Here is a 16,767-nt window from a genome sequence, read left to right on the forward strand (position 1 = left end):
CCTACAGTGCTATAGAACATTAAAACTTATTCTTCTCATATAGCTGTACATTTTTATCCATTAACTTTTCCCAAGCCTCCCCTTCTAATTCTATGACTCCATTTTCTTTCTTTTTTTTTTTTTTTTTTTTTTGAGACGGAGTCTCGCTCTGTTGACCGGGCTGGAGTGCAGTGGCCGAATCTCAGCTAACTGCAAGCTCCGCCTCCCAGGTTTACGCCATTCTCCTGCCTCAGCCTCCCGAGTAGCTGGGACTACAGGCGCCCGCCACCTCGCCCGGCTAGTTTTTTGTATTTTGTAGTAGAGACGGGGTTTCACCGTGTTAGCCAGGATGGTCTCGATCTCCTGACCTCGTGATCCGCCCGTCTCGGTCTCCCAAAGTGCTGGGATTACAGGCTTGAGCCGCCGCGCCCGGCGACTCCATTTTCTTTTTAGCACCCATGTCTGAGTGAGAACATGCACTGTTTATCTTTTTGTGCCTTACTTATTTCATTAAATATAATGTCCTCCAGGTTCATCCATGTTGCTGGGAATGACAGAATTTCATTCATTTTAATGGCTGAATAGTATTCTATTGAGTGTATATGCCACATTTTCTTTATCCATTCATCTGTTGATGCACATTAGATTGATTCCCTATCTTGGCTGTTGTGAATAGTGTTGCAATTAACATGGGAGTGCATACATTTCTGCAGTATACTGACTTCCTTTCCTTTGGATAAATACCCAGTAATAGGGTTGCTGGATCATATGGTAGTTCTATTTTCAGTTTTTTGAAAAACCTCAGTATTATTCTCCATGATGGCCATTACCAATTTGTATCCCTACCCATGGTGTATAGGAGTTCCCTTTTCTCTAAATCTTTGCCAGCATCTATTATATTTGGTCTTTTTGATAATAGCCATTCTAACTGGAGTGAGAGGATATCTCATAGTGGTTTTGATTTTTGTTTCTCTGATGATTAGTGATGGTGAACATTTTTTCATACTTGTTGGCTATTTTATACTTGCAAGACTCCCAGAATAGCCAAAACAAACTTGAAAAACAAGAACAAAGTATAGGATGACTCATGCTTCCTAATTTAAAAATGTATACAGTAACAAGTAATCAAGACTGTGTGGTACTGGCAAAATGATAGTGACATTTGTGTGTCTTCCTTTGAGAATGTCAGATCTGTTGCCCATATAAAAACCAGATTATTTGCTTTTTTGCTGTTAAGTTATTTTGGTTGCTTGTGTATTCTGGATACTAGTCCCTCGCTGGATGAATAGTTTGCAAATATTTTCTTCTATTCTACAGGTTGTCTCTTCATTCTGTTGATTGTTTCCTTTGCTGTGCAGGAGATTTTTAGTTTGATAAAGTCCTATTTTTCCATTTTTGTTTTTGTTGCCTGTGTTTTTGAGGTTTTAGCAATAAAATCTTTGCCTAGACCAATGTCTTGAAGTGTTTTCCCTTATGTTTTCTTCTAGTAGTTTTATAGTTTTGGATCTTACATTCAGACCTATTTGTTGAAAAGAATGGTCTTGTTGACCTTTCTGAAAATCATTTGGGCTGGATGTGGTGGCTCATGCCTGTTATCCCAGCACTTTGGGAGGCCAAAGTGGGAGGATTGCTTGAGCCCAGAAATTCAAAATTCAAGACCAGCCTGGGCAACATAGTGAGATTCTAAATCTACAAAAAAAAGAAAAAAGAAAAAAAAAAGAAAGAAAAATATAGAAAAGCACTTACCATAGATGTTTAGGCTTGTTTCTGTATTCTCAATTCTATTCCATTGACGTGTATGTATGTGTGTATGTATGTATGCGTCTTTGTGCCAGTACCACACTGTCTTGATTACTGTTGCTGTGTTGTAACATTTGAAATTGGCAAGTGAGTCATCCTATATTTTGTTCATGTTTTTCAAGTTTGTTTTGGCTACTCTCAAGGCCTTGCAATTCCATGTGAATTTTAGAATAATTTTTTCAATTTCAACAATGAAGTCATCTGGGATTTTTTTTTTTTTGGAGATGGAATTTTGCCCTTGTTGCCCAGGCTGGAATGCAATGGCACGATCTTGGCTCACTGCAACCTCTGCCTCCTGGGTTCAAGTGATTCTCCTGCCTCAGCTTCCCAAGTAGCTGGGATTATAGGCGTGCACCACCAATGCTGGCTAATTTTGTATTTTTAGTAGAGATAGGGTTTCTTCATGTTGGTCAGACTGGTCTCGAACTCCCAACCTCAGGTGATCTGCCTGCCTCGGCCTCCCAAAGAGCTGGGATTACAGGCATGAGCCACCACCCCCAGCCTCATCTGGGATTTTGATAAGGATTTTGTTGAATTTATAGATCAATTTGGAGAGCATTGCCAATGCTAAGTCTTTTGATCCATGAACATGGGATAGTTTTTCATTTATTTAAACCTTTAATTTTTTTTTTTTTTTTTTGAGACGGAGTCTCGCTCTGTTGCCTGAGCTGGAGTGCAGTGGCCGGATCTCAGCTCACTGCAAGCTCCACCTCCCAGGTTCACGCTCTTCTCCTGCCTCAGCCTCCCGAGTAGCTGGGACTACAGGTGCCCGCCACCTCTCCCGGCTAGTTTTTTGTATTTTTTAGTAGAGACGGGGTTTCACCGGGTTAGCCAGGATGGTCTCGATCTCCTGACCTCGTGATCCACCCGTCTCGGCCTCCCAAAGTGCTGGGATTACAGGCTTGAGCCACCGTGCCCGGCCAAACCTTTAATTTCTTTTAACAGTGTTTCATAGCTTCTAGAGTATAAGTTTTGCACTTATTTGGATACATTTATTTTTGAGTGCTTTTATTCTTTTTGATGTTATTGTAAATGAAATTATTTTCTTAATCTCATTTTTGGGTTCACTGCAAGTGTATAGAAAGATAGTAGGTTTTTGTATATTTGTTTTCTATCCTGCAACCTTGCTGAACTTGTTTATTAGTTATCATAGTGTCTTAGTAGTTTCCTTAGATTTTCTAAATATAAGATCGTATCACCTGTGAATAGAGACAGTTTTATTTATTATTTCCAATCTAGATGCCTTTTCTTTCCTTCTGTTGCCTAATTACCCTAATTATGGTTTTAATATGCATTAAAATAGAATAATATGCATTAGAAGAGAAGCTCCAGTACAATGTTTAATAGAAGTGGCAGAGCAGACATCCTTGTCTTCTTCCTCATCTTAGGGGTAAAACATCCTGTCTTTTACTATGAAGTATGATGTTAGCTGTGGGTCTTTAGTACTTTCCCTTTATCAGTTTGAAGAAGTTCCCTTCTATTCCTATCACAAAAGGGTGGTGGATTTTGTCAAATGCTCTCTCTATGTCTATTGAGTTGATCATATGACTTTTATACTATTGATATTAACAATTGACTTTCAGATATTAAACTTTTAAGCCAACCTTTCATTCCTTGCATAAATCCCATATGGTCATGGTATACAGTTCTTTTCACATGTCGCTGAAATTGTTTTGCTAGTATTTTGTTGGGGATTTTCATATCCATATTCAGAAGAGACACCTGTGAGTAGTTTTCTTTTCTTGTGATATCTTTGCCTGATTTAGGTATCAGGGTAATACTGGTCTCATAAATGAGTTGGGAAGTGTTCCCTCCTCCCTCCCTGCAACCTTGCTGAACTTGTTTATTAGTTATCATAGTGTCTTAGTAGTTTCCTTAGGATTTTCTAAGTATAAGATTGTATCACCTGTGAATAGAGATCTGTTCTTTTTTTTGGAGGAGTTTGTGAAGAACTGATGTTAATTTATATTTATAAGTTTGAAATAATTTCACAGTGAAATCTTCTGGGTCTGGGATTTTCTTTGTGGATAGTTTCTTGATTGCCAATTCAGTCTCTTCCCTTGTTATAGCTCATTCAAATTATCTCTTTCTTCTTGAGTAAATTTTGGTAGTTGATGTCTTCTTAGGAACCTGTCCATTTCATCTAAGTTTTCTAATCTGTTGGCACACATTTGTCCGTAGTATTCTTTTCTAAACCCTCATTAGTAATGTCTCCTCTTTCATTTCTGATTCTAGTAATTTGAGTCTTCCCTCTCTTTTGTCCGTCTAGCTAAAAGGTTTGTGAACTTGGTTGATTTTTTCAAAGAACTAGCTTTTGGTTTTATTTATTTTTTCTATTGTTTTTTTTTTTTTTTTTTTTTTTTTTTGAGACAGAGTCTCGCTCTGTCACCCAGGCTGGAGTGCAGTGGCTGGATCTCAGCTCACTGCAAGCTCTGCCTCCTGGGTTTATGCCATTCTCCTGCCTCAGCCTCCCGAGTAGCTGGGACTGCAGGCGCCCGCCACCTCGCCCGGCTAGTTTTTTGTATTTTTTTTTTAGTAGAGACGGGGTTTCACGGGGTTAGCCAGGATGGTCTCGATCTCCTGACCTCGTGATCCACCCGTCTCGGCCTCCCAAAGTGCTGGGATTACAGGCTTGAGCCACCGCGCCCGGCCTATTTTTTCTATTGTTTTTCTACTTTTGATTTCATGATTTTTTGCTATAATCTTTATTATTTCCTTCTTTCTGGTTGCTAGGAATGATGCAGCTACAAGCCAAGGAGCACTTAGGGTTCCTGAGAACCACCGGAAGCTGGAAGAGACAAGGCAGGATTCTTTCCTAGAGCCTTCAAAGGGAGCGTGGCCCTGGACTCACCTTGATTGCAGGCTTTTAGCCTCCAGAACTGGGAGAAAATACATTTCTGTTCTGTTAAGCCACTCAATTTGTGGTAGTTTGTTACTGTAGCCTGAGGAAACTAATACAAACATTTTAATTCTTTTATTTATTTTTTCATTATGTTTATGTGGGCTACTTTTTACTATCTAGGGTTTAACATGTATATCTTAACTTACCAGAATCTACTTCAGATTTATAATTTAATTCTAGTTAGATATGGAAATGTTATTCCTATGTAGTTCTATTCTCTTCTCCCCTTTTTGTGGTATTTTTGTATCATGTCTACTAATATTACAAACCCAACTGTACTATTGTTGTAATTATTATTTTTAAATTTTTAAAAATTTTATTTTTAAGTTCCCTGTTGTTATATTACTTTGCTATCTATAGTCATTTCATTAGTCTAATAACAGCTTTGTTCCAACTCTCTTTTTTGTGCAGTTATATGCAAATATATTGCAAGTATATTTCTATATATGTTATAGGTTCAACAATAGGCTTTATATATAATATTTTATACAATTGCTTTTTAAATCAATTCAGAGAAGAAAGGAAAAAGTATGCATTTTTAGTGTCATAGTTATAGAATAACCTTTACTGGTATGCTTTGATTTTCTGTGTGAATTCAGATTACCCTCTGGGGTCACTTGCTTTCAGCCTGAAGAACTTTCTCTAGTGTTTCTTCTAAGGCAACGAATTCTCTGCTTTTGTTTCTCTGGGATGTCTTTATTTCACCTTCATTTCCTGTCACCGCCCCCCCCCATTTTTTTTTTATTGTGGTAAGATACATATAAAATTTACCATTTTAATCATTACAAAATTTTAAAAAAGTTTTGTGCTCTCATCAGCCTCAGTCCTTCACATCTTTCTCCTTCTCAGCAGCAATCTCTTGTTGCCTGCTTAATTATTTTTTGGTTTTGCTTTTTGTTTTTGTTTTTGAGACAGACTCTTGCTCTGTCGCCCGGGCTGGAATGCAGTGGTGTGATGTTGTCTCACTGCAACCTCTGCCTCCTGGGTTCAAGCGATTCTTGTGCTTCAGCCTCACAAGTAGCTGGGATTATAGGTATATGCCACCATGCCTGGCTAATTTTTATGTTTTTAGCAGAGACAGGATTTTGCCATGTTGGCCAGGCTGGTCTCAAACTCCTGGTCTCAAGAGATCTGCCCGCCTTGGCCTCCCAAAGTGCTGGCATTATAGGCATGAGCCACCGTGCCTGGCCTCCTGCTTAATCATTTTTTATTTTTTGAGACGGAATTTTACTGTTATTGCCCAGGCTAGAGTGCAGGACGCAATCTCGGCTCACTGCAACCTCTGCCTTCCAGTTTCAAGCGATTCTCCTGCCTCAGCCTCCCAACTAGCTGGGATTACAGGCGCCCACCGCCACGCCCAGCTAATTTTTTTGTATTTTTAGTAGAGACGGGGTTTCACCATGTTAATCATTTTAGTAGAGACGGGGTTTCACAGGTCAGTAGTATAAAGTATATTTATATTGTTGTACAACCCTCACCGCCATCTGTCTCCAGAACTCTTTTTATCTTGCAGAACTTAAATTCTGTACCCATTCAGCAATAACTCCCCATTACTCCCTCCCTCAGCCCTTGGAACCACTGTTTTACTTTCTATCTCTGAATTTGACTACTCTAGGTATTTCATACAAGTGAAGTAATACAGTATTTGTCCTTTTGTGGCTGGCTTATTTCACTTAGCATAGTGTTCTCAAGGTTTAGCCATGTTGTAGCATGTGTGAGAATTTCATTCCTTTTTGATACTGAATAATATTCCATTGTGTATACATATACCACATTTTATTTATTTATTTGTTGATGGACTCTTGGGTTGCTTCTACCGTTTGGCTATTGTGAATAATGCTGCTATGAACATGGATGCACAAATAACTCTTCAAGACCCCGCTTTCAATGCTTTTGGATGTATATTTTGAAAGATAGCTTTGTCGTATATAGGAATTTTTTTTTTCTTTGAGCACTTTAAATATGTTATCATTCATTGTTTCTGATGAAAGGTCAACTGTTTCTATTATTGTGGTTCTTTTATCAGTGAGGTTCTCTTATAACTTTTCCTCTAGCTGCTTTCAAGATTTTCTGTTTTTGACTTGTAGCATATTTACCATGGCGTATCTGTTTGTGGTTCTTTTTGTATTTATCCTACTTGGAATTCATTAAGTTTCCTGATTGTATAGGTTATTGCTTTAAAAAAAAATCTAGGAAGTTACTGGCCATTAGTTGAATATTTTTTCTTCCTCTTTTTTCTTTCTCATCTCCTTCCGGTACTCTCAGTATGCATATGTTAATGTGATTAATGGTGTGCCACATTTTGCTGAGATTCTGTTCATTTTTCTTCATTCTTTTCTCTTTTTGTTTTTCATTTGAATAATGTCTATTGATGTATATTTGTCTCACTAAATTTTCCTTCTGCCAGTTCAAATATAGTTTCAAATATGAATTCAAATACGGTTCAAATATGAACCTTCTCTAGTGAATTTTAAATTTTAGTTATTACCTTTCAACTCAAGAATTTCCATTTTATTATATTTTATAATTTCTATGCCTTTATTGACATTCTCCATTTGGAGTAATATTGTTATGATACTTTACTTTCCTTTTTTAATCACGCTTTTCTTTAATTCTGTGGACACATTTATAATGGTTACTCCAAAGTCTGTTAAATCTGGTAACTGTTTGCTCTCACTTGCAGTTTCCCTTGTCTGCTTCCCCCTGTCATAACCCACCCTATCATAACCACAGAAAGTATGGTTCATACTTCCTTGTTTCTTTTCAAGCCTTATATATACATATATGTATGTGTGTATATATATGTATGTATGTGTATGTGTATATATATACACATAAATTTACGTGTGTGTGTGTGTGTGTATATATATATATATTTTTGGAATCTTGCTCTGTTGCCCAGGCTGGAGTGCAGTGGGGCGATCGCGGCTCACTGCAACCTCTGCCTCCTGGGTTCAAGTCATTCTCCCGCCTCAGCCTCCTGAGTAGCTGGGATTACAGGCATCCACCACCACACCTGGCTAAGTTTTGTATTGTTAGTAGAGACAGGGTTTTGCCATGTTGGCCAGGCTGGTCTCGAACTCCTGATCTCAGGTGATCCTCCCACCTCAGTGTCCCAAAGTGCTGGGATTACAGACATAAACTACCACTCCCGGCCTATATATATATACATATATATATATATATATACACACACACACATATATATATATATACACACACACACACACATATATACATATATATATATATATTTTTTTTTTGGTTAGAAACTGGAATTTTCAGATACTGTGTTGTAGGAACTCTGGGATTGGCTTCCCACCTCTGGAGCCTCTTGTTTGTATTTGTTTCGTGGACTGCATAGATTATTTTAATGAAGTTGATTTCCCCCGTCTTAGTTCATTTGTCTTGCTATAAAGGAATACCTGAGGCTGGACAATTTATAAAGAAAAAAGGTTTATAGGGCTCATGGTTTTCTAGGCTGTACAAGAAGCCTGGCATCAATATCTCCCTCCGGCGAGGGCTTCAGGCTGCTTCCACTCATTGCATAAAGGGAAGGGGAACCAGTGAGATCACATGGTGAGAGAGGAAGAGAGAGATGGAGGAAGGTGCCAGGCTCTTTTTAACAACCAGTTGTTGTGGGAACTGAGAGTAAGAACTCACTAATTCCTGCAAGAATGGCACCAAACCATTCAGGAGGGATATGCCCCCATGACTCAGACTCCTTCCAATAAGGCCCCACCTCTAGTACTGGGGGACAAATTTCAACACGAGATTGGTGGGGCCGAACAAACCATATCCAAACCACGACACCCGAACAGTGTTAAACCCCTCATGTTGCTCCTCAAGGAGGCACAGCTTTGGGTGTGCTTCTTGTCAGCCTCAAATGACAGTGATATTGACAGGGCTGTCTTCCTCAACAGTTATCACATTGAACAGCTGTTGAGCTCCACTAATTGTTCGCTGATTGCTCTCTTGTGTTTAACAATGCCATGGAGCATAAAAATTGCCTAAAAACTAATACAATTAAATTCTGGCTCCTTTAAATAGTTTCTAAAGTTAGTGTTTGATATTCTTTTTTTTTTCTTTTGAGATGGAGTCTCGCTCTGTCACCCGGGCTGAAGTGCAATGGCACAATCTCGGCCCACTGCAACTTCCACCTCCCGGATTCAAGCGATTCTCCCGCCTCAGCCTCCTGAGTAGCTAGAATTACAGACATGCACCACCGCACCCGGCTATTTGTTTATATTTTTGGTAGAGACCGGGTTTCACCATGTTGGCCAGGCTTGTCTCGAACTCCTGACTGCGTGATCCGCCCGCCCCACCCTCCCAAAGTGCTGGGATTACAGGTGTGAGCCACCGCATCCGGCCTTTCCCCCAATTTTTTACTGAAAAAAATTCAAACCTATAGAAAAGTTGAAAGAATAATGCACTGAATTCCCATATACCTTTCATCTAGATTGACCAAAGTGCTGGGATTACAGGTGTGAGCCACCACGACCGGCCTTATAGATCTTACTTTGGTATCAAGTGTAAGAATTCTTTGCCTCGCCTTACATCCCAGAGATTTTCTCCTATTTTTTATTTTTTATTTTTATTTTTTGAGATGGAGTTTTGCTCTTGTTGCCCAGGCTGGAGTGCAATGGTGTGATCTCCGCTCACTGCAACCTCCGCTCCCCGGGTTGAAGCGATTCTCATGCCTCAGCCTCCCAAGCAACTGGAATTACAGGCACGTGCCACCACACCCGGCTAATTTTGTCTTTTTAGTAGTGATGGAGCTTCTCCATGTTGGCCAGGCTGGTCTCAAACTCCTGACCTTGTGATCCACGCGCCTTGGCCTCCCAAAGTGCTGGGATTACAGGTGTGAGCCATCGTGCCCAGCCTTTTTCTAAATGTTTTATAGATGTACATTTTATATTTAAGTCCTTGAGTCATTTTGAGTTAATTTTTCTGTAGGGTGTGAGATTCAAGTTCATCTTTTTGCCTATGGATGTGCAATGACTTGACACCATTTAATGAGAAACATATCTTCCCCCTTTGAAGTGTTTTAGCACCTTTGTCAGAAATCATTTGGGCTTATTTGTGTGTGCTTCTTTCTTAGTTCTCCATTTGGTTGCATTGATCAATGTCTGTCCCTCTGTCAATATCACAGTCTTGGTTACTGTTGCTATGTAAGTCTTGGAACTGGATAGACTGATTTTTCCCACTTTATTTTTCTTTTCCAATTTGTTTTAGCTACTCTAGTTCCTTTGCCTTTCCATATACATTTTAGTATAATTTTGTCTATATCTATATAAAAATTTTCTGGGATTTTGGTAGTAATCATGTTAATCTGTGTAATAATTTGGATAAAATTGACATTTTTATTACATTAAGTTTTCCAACCTATAAGCATGATATATTTCTCTCTATTTAAGTCTTCTTTGGTTTCTTTTTTTTTTTTTTTTTTTTGAGACAATGTCTCGCTCTGTTGCCCAGGCTGGAGTGCAGTGGGGTGATCTTGGCTCACTGCAAGCTCCACCTCCCAGGTTCACGCCATTCTCCTGCCTCAGCCTCCGAAGTAGCTGGGACTACAGGCGCCCACCACCATGCCTGGCTAATTTTTTGTATTTTTAGTAGAGACGGGGTTTCACCGTGTTAGCCAGGATGGTTCGATCTCCTGACCTCGTTATCTGCCCGCCTCGGCCTCCTAAAGTGCTGGGATTACAGGCATGAGCCACCGTGCCCAGCCTGATTTCTTTTATCAGCGTTTTGTAGTTTTCAGCACACAAGTCCTGCATGTTTTGTTAGATTTATACCTAAGTATTTCATTTTTTTGTAGGCAATTAAAAACAGTATTTATTGTGTTTTTAATTTCAGCATCCGTGTGTTTATTGCTAGTACATAGACAATTTTTTTTTTTTTTTTTTTAAATAGAGATGTGGTCTCATTATGTTGCTCAGGCTGGAGCAGTGGCTATTCACAGGCACTATCATTGTGCATTACAGCCTCAAACTACTGACTTAAAACAATCCTCCTTTGTCCAGCTCAATTGATTTTTGTATGTTCGTCATATATCCTGAATCCTGAAGACTTACTGAATTCACTTATTAGTTTTAGTGTTTTTAAAATTAGGTTGCTTTGTTTTTTTTTTTTTTTAGACAGAGTCTCGTTCTGTCACCCAGGCTGGAGTGCAGTGGCCAATCTTGGCTCACTGCAACCTCCACCTCCTGGGTTCAAGTGATTCTCCTGCCTCAGCCTCCTGAGTAGCTGGGACTACAGGTGCATGCCACCATGCCTGGCTAATTTTTGTGTTTTTAGTAGAGATGGGGTTTCACCATGTTGGTCAGGCTGGTCTCAAACTCCTGACCTCATGATCCGCCTGCCTCGGCCTCCCAAAGTGGTGGGATTACAGGTGTGAGCCACACTGCACCTGGCCACTTTGGATTTAAGAAAAATCATGCTTTATTTTGTTTATTTATTTATTTTTTTGAGATGGAGTCTCACTCTGTCACCAGGCTGGAATGCAGTGGCACCCAGCTCACTGCAATCTTTGCCTCCCTTGTTCAAGCAATTATTGTGCCTCAGCATCCCAAGTAGCTGGGATTAGAGGCATGCGCCACCACATCCTGCTAATTTTTGTATTATTAGTAGAGATGGAGTTTCACCATGTTGACCATGCTGGTCTCGAACTCCTGACCTCAAGTTTTCCGCCCACCTTGGCCTCCTAAAGTGCTGGGATTACAGGTGTGAGCCACTGTTCCTGGCCAAACCATGCGTTTTTAAATTGACAGATAAAATTGTGTGTATTTATCGTGTACAACATGATGTTTTGGAGTAATATACATTGTGGTAATTAGCGTATGCATTACTTCACATAGTTATTTTTGTGGTAAGAACACTTAACGCCCACTCTTTTAGCCTTTTCAAGAATACAGTATATTAAGTATAGTCACCATGTTGTGCAATAGGTATCTTGAGCTTATTCCTCCTGTCTAACTGAAATTTTGTATCCTTTGACCAGCATCTCTCCACTGCCCCTCTACTCCTAGTTGCTTTACATTTTCTATGAGACAGTCATGTCATCTGCAGACAGAAACAGTTTTATTTCTTCTTTTCCAATCTGCAGGTCTTTCATTTCCCTTTCTTATAGTTTTGCACAAGTCAGAACTTCAGGGCTATGTTAAATAAGAGCAATGAGAATGAACATCCTTGCCTTACTCCTGATCTTAGGGGAAAGCATTTAGTTTTTCACCATTAAGTATAGGTTAGCTGTAAGCCTTTGTAGTTTTTTGTAAGTTTATCAAGTCAAGGAATTTCCCCTCTATTCTTGTTTTTCTTATTAGAGTATATTGAATGGATATTGGATTTTGGCAAATGCTTTTTTCTGCATTGATTGATGTGATCATGTAGTTTTCCTCTTTAGTACGTTCATATGGTGGGTTACCTTGTTTTCAAATGTTGAACCAGCCTTGCATTTCTGGAATAAGTCCCACTTGATCATGGTGTATAATTATTTTTATATATTGCTTCTACTTGCTGATATTTTGTTAAAGAGTTTAAGGAGTTTTGTGTCTATATTCATGAAGGATATTGGTCTGCAGTTTTCTTTTGTTGTTTCTTTTTATTTTCTCCACCACCCTGCCCGGCTAATTTTTGTATTTTAGTAGAGACAGGGTTTTACCATGTTGGCCAGACTAGTCTCGAACTCCTGACCTCAGGTGATCCACCAACCTCAGCCTCCCAAAGTGCTGGGATTACAGGTGTGAGCCACTGCACCAGGCCCAGTTTTCTTTTTTTATACTGCCCTTGTCCAGTTCTTCTCTTTTTTTTTTTCTAACTGCTCCTGCAGAGCAGAGCTACCCATAGGCAGTGTGTCGAGAGTTGCTGTCCTTGTACAGTTCTAGTATCAGAGTAACACCAACTTCATAAAATGAACTGGGAGATGTTTCCTTCTCTTCAGTTTTCTCAAAGATGCTATGTAGAGTTGGTGGTAATCCTTCATTAAACATTTGGTAGAATTCTCCAGTGAAACCATCTGGGCCCAGTTATTTGCTTATTGAGTGTTAAAAAGATTTTAAAAATCCTTATTCTTCAAACAAACTTCTATTTTTCTGAAGATATTTTTCACAGTACATACATCTCTTTAGTTGCAAAATAATTTGTCATTGTTTTTATTTGTTAGGGAAGGGTATAATTACCTTATCTATTATTTATACAATTTTAAGTTTAGTGTTTCTGTTTTAAGAGTTTAAAAATTACAAATTCAATTTTCTCAGTAGTTATCAGGCTATCCAAATTATTTCATATGGGGTGAGTTGTGGTAATTTGTGTTTTTTCAGTAATTAGTCCATTTCATCTACATTATCAAATTTGTGTAGAGTTGTTTGTAGTTATGCTTTCATTCTAATAACTGGTAATCCATGTCTTCTCTCTTGTTTCTTTGTTAGCCTTGCTAGAGATTTGTCAATTTTATTAACCTTTCAAAGAATCAGTACTGATTTTCTCTATTATGTTTCTGTTTTCAGTTTTACTGATTTATTTTTACATTTTCTTTCTTTTGCTTACTTTGGGTTTATTTTGTTCTTTGTCTTCTATGTTCTTGAGATGGGAGTGGAGACTATTGATTTGAAACTTTTTCTCAGCCAGGTGTGGTGGCTCACGCCTGTAATCCCAGCACTTTGGGAGGCCGAGGCAGGTGGATCATGAGGTCAAGAGATTGAGACCATTCTGGCCAACATAGTGAAACCCCGTCTCTATTTAAAATATTAAAATTAGCTGGGCGTGGTGGCAGGCGCTTGTAGTCCCAGCTACTCGGGAGGCTGAGGCAGGAGAATCGCTTGACCCCAGGAGGCGGAGGTTGCAGTGAGCAGAGATCACGCCATTGCACTCCAACCTGGGTGACAGAGCGAGATACCGTCTCAAAAAAAAAAAAAAAAAAAAAGAAACTTTCTCTTTTCTAATGTAAGCATTTAGTGTTATAAATATCCCTCTCAGCATTGTTTTAACTATGTCCCACAAATTTTGATATTCATTTTTATTCAGTTTATTTCCTTTAAGGAATTTTAAAAAATGCATTAAACTGAATAAAAATGAATATCAGAAATGAATATCTTTGGCCCATGGATGATTTTAGAAATGTGTTGTCCAGTTTTCAAGTATTTGGAGACTTTTACTTGTTATCCTCCAGTTACTTCTTTCTAGTTTGATTCCAGTAGAGCACACTCTGTATGACTTCCATTCTTTCAAATGTGTTGAGTTTTTAAAAAGTGTTATTGAGATATAATCCACATACCATATGTTTTACCCACTTAAAACGTACAATTCAATGGCCTTTTTTATATTTGTAGAGTTGCGCAAACATCACCACAATCAGTTCTGGAACATTTTCATTATCCCAGAAAGAAATCCTACACTCTTTAGCTGTCACCTTCTCCCTCCCCATTCAGCTCTTCCACTGTCCAGCCAAGCCTTCGGCAATCACTTTGTTTTATGGCCCAGGGTAGGGTCTAAGGATATGTTCAGTGAATACTTGAAAAGAATGTTTATTTTGCTATTGTTGGGTAGGGCGTTCCGTAAATGTCTATTAGATCCTGTTGTTCAGTGGTGTTAAGTTCTCAGCTCCATGTTGATTTTTTTGTCTAGTTGTTCTATCAGTTGTTAAGAGAGCATGTTGAATCTCCAAGTAGAATGATTTATTTGCCTGTTTTTCTTTCAGGATCTTTTCTTGATCCTTTTATTCCTCTCTCTTGAAATTTTCTTTTCTCCGAAGTCTATTTTATGTTATTAATATAGCCACTCCTTTCTTTTGCTTAATGTTTTCATGATATATTTTATTCTTTTAATTTCAACCAACATATATTGGTATATTTAAAGCAGGTTTCTTTTTGGTTTTTCAATTGAGATGGAGTCTCGCTCTGTCATTCAGGCTGGAGCGGCACAATCTTGGCTCACTGCCACCTCCACTGCCTGGGTTCAAGCAATTCTTGTGCCTCAGCGTCCTGAGTAACTGGGACTACAGGTGTGTGCCACCATGCCTGGCTAATTTCTTTTCTTTTTTTTTTTTTTTTGTATTTTTAGTAGACATGGGGTTTTACCATGTTGTCCAGCTGGTCTGGCACTCCTGACCTCAGGTGATCCACCCACCTCAGCCTCCCAAAGTGCTGGGATTATAGACGTGAGTCACTGCGCCCGGCCTAAAGCAGGTTTCTTATAGCTATGTTTTTATTTTTTTATTTTTTTATTTTTTTATTTTTATTTTTTTGAGACGGAGTCTCGCTGTGTCTCCCACGCTGGAGTGCAGTGGCGTGATCTCGGCTCACTGCAAGCTCCGCCTCCCGGGTTCACGCCATTCTCCCGCCTCAGCCTCCCAAGTAGCTGAGACTACAGGCGCCCGCCACCACGCCCGGCTAGTTTTTTGTATTTTTAGTAGAGACGGGGTTTCACCGTGTTAGCCAGGATAGTCTCGATCTCCTGACCTCGTGATCCACCCGCCTCGGCCTCCCAAAGTGCTGGGATTACAGGCTTGAGCCACCGCGCCCGGCCATAGCTATGTTTTTAAATTAACTCTGTCATCTCTGTCTTTTAATTGATATAATTAGATCATTTACATTTAGGTAATTATTGATAGGTTAGGGCTTAAGTCTACCATTTTATTTATGTTTTTAAAAAACTTAGTTTGTCCTCCCTTTTTTTCTTGTCTTCCTGTAGCTTATTTGAATATTTTTTAGAATTCCATTTTGATTTATCTAATATGTTTTTTGTTATCTCTTTGTATAGTGTTGTTAGTGTTTGCTGTATTACATTATATATATATACACACATATACACACATATATTTATATGTACTTATATGTATGTGATATGTAACTTTTCACAGTGTTGTCATTTTACCACTTCAATGAAGTGTAGAAACCTATACTTTCCCCATTTATAATTCTCTACATACATTTAGAAGCACTTCAGACAGGGTTATAATTTTTGCTTCAACCATCAATATAATTTAGAAGTCTTAAGAGGAGATAGAAATTTTATAGTAATTACATGTATTTTTGCTTACTATGTTATTTCTTTCTTCTTGGTGTTTCTGAATTCCTTCTTTAATCATTTTCGGTCTGTTGCATGATCTTCCTTTTGCCGTTCCTTTAGGGTAGATCTGCTGGCAACATGTTCTCTTATTTTCCTTTATCTGAGAATGTCTTGATTTCCCATTGATTCTTGAAGGATGTTTTTACTGAATCTAGAATTTTGTGTTGACACTTCTTTTCTTTCAGCACTTGAAAACCATTGTGTCATTTCCTTCTGGCTTCCTTAATTTCTGATAAGAAATCTGTCATTTGAATTGTTTTTCCTTATACATGAAGTATTGTTTCACTCACTGCTTTCAAGACTTTTTGTCTTTTAGTCTTTTCAGAAGTTTGACTGTGATGTATTTTGGTGTGGATTTTATTGGGCTTTTTGTTTGGGGTTCAGCATTTTGAATCTGTAGGTTTATGTCTCTTGCCAGATTTGGGAAGTTTTCAGCTATTATTTTTTGAATACTTTTCCAGCTGTGCCCTCTTTGTCTCTTTCCTGGACCCTGATGGCAAGAGTGTTAGATCTTTTATTTTAGTCTCAGAGGTCTTTGAGACTTTCTCCCTCACTCCTTCCCTCCCTCCTTCCCTTCACTCCTTCCTTCCTTTCTCTTTTTCCATCATTCCTCCTGCTCCTCCTCTTTCTTCTTCTTTATTTTTTGGCCAGTCTATTTTCTTTCTCTTCTTCATATTGGGTAACTTCTATTGTTTTCTGTTGAAGTTCACTGATTATTTTGTCTGCCCCCTCTGTTCTATCCATTCAATTTGGTTACTGTATTTTTCAATTCTAAAATTTCCATTAAAATATGTATCTTTTTTTTTTTTTTGAGATGGAGTTTCGCTCTTGTTGCCTAGGCTGGAATGCAATGTGCAATGGCGTGATCTCGGCTCAGCACAACCTCTGCCTCCTGGGTTCAAGCGATTCTCCTGCCTCAGCCTCCTGAGTAGCGGGGATTACAGGCATATGCCACCACGCCCAGCTAATTTTGTATTTTTAGTAGAGATGGGGTTTCTCCATGTTGGTCAGGCTGGTCT

At 38.8% G+C, this 16,767-nt stretch overlaps 1 protein-coding gene across 12 annotated transcripts in view; it reads left to right on the top strand.

The window, feature by feature from the left end:
* The window catches only part of SPECC1 (sperm antigen with calponin homology and coiled-coil domains 1), a 317,948-nt gene that overhangs the window by 16,648 nt on the left and 284,533 nt on the right, over positions 1–16,767 (top strand). For 3 of the 12 annotated variants that reach the window (XM_074018820.1, XM_074018826.1, XM_074018823.1), the window contains exon 2: positions 4,513–4,581. The exons of the other annotated variants lie outside the window; for them this stretch is intronic. The gene's annotated coding sequence lies outside the window, so the exon portion shown is untranslated. The remainder of the gene's footprint in view (positions 1–4,512; positions 4,582–16,767) is intronic. 12 annotated transcript variants of the gene reach the window in all.

The sequence above is a fragment of the Macaca fascicularis genome, chromosome 16 (assembly GCF_037993035.2).
Source record: "Macaca fascicularis isolate 582-1 chromosome 16, T2T-MFA8v1.1".
Classification (NCBI taxonomy): Eukaryota; Metazoa; Chordata; class Mammalia; order Primates; family Cercopithecidae; genus Macaca; species Macaca fascicularis.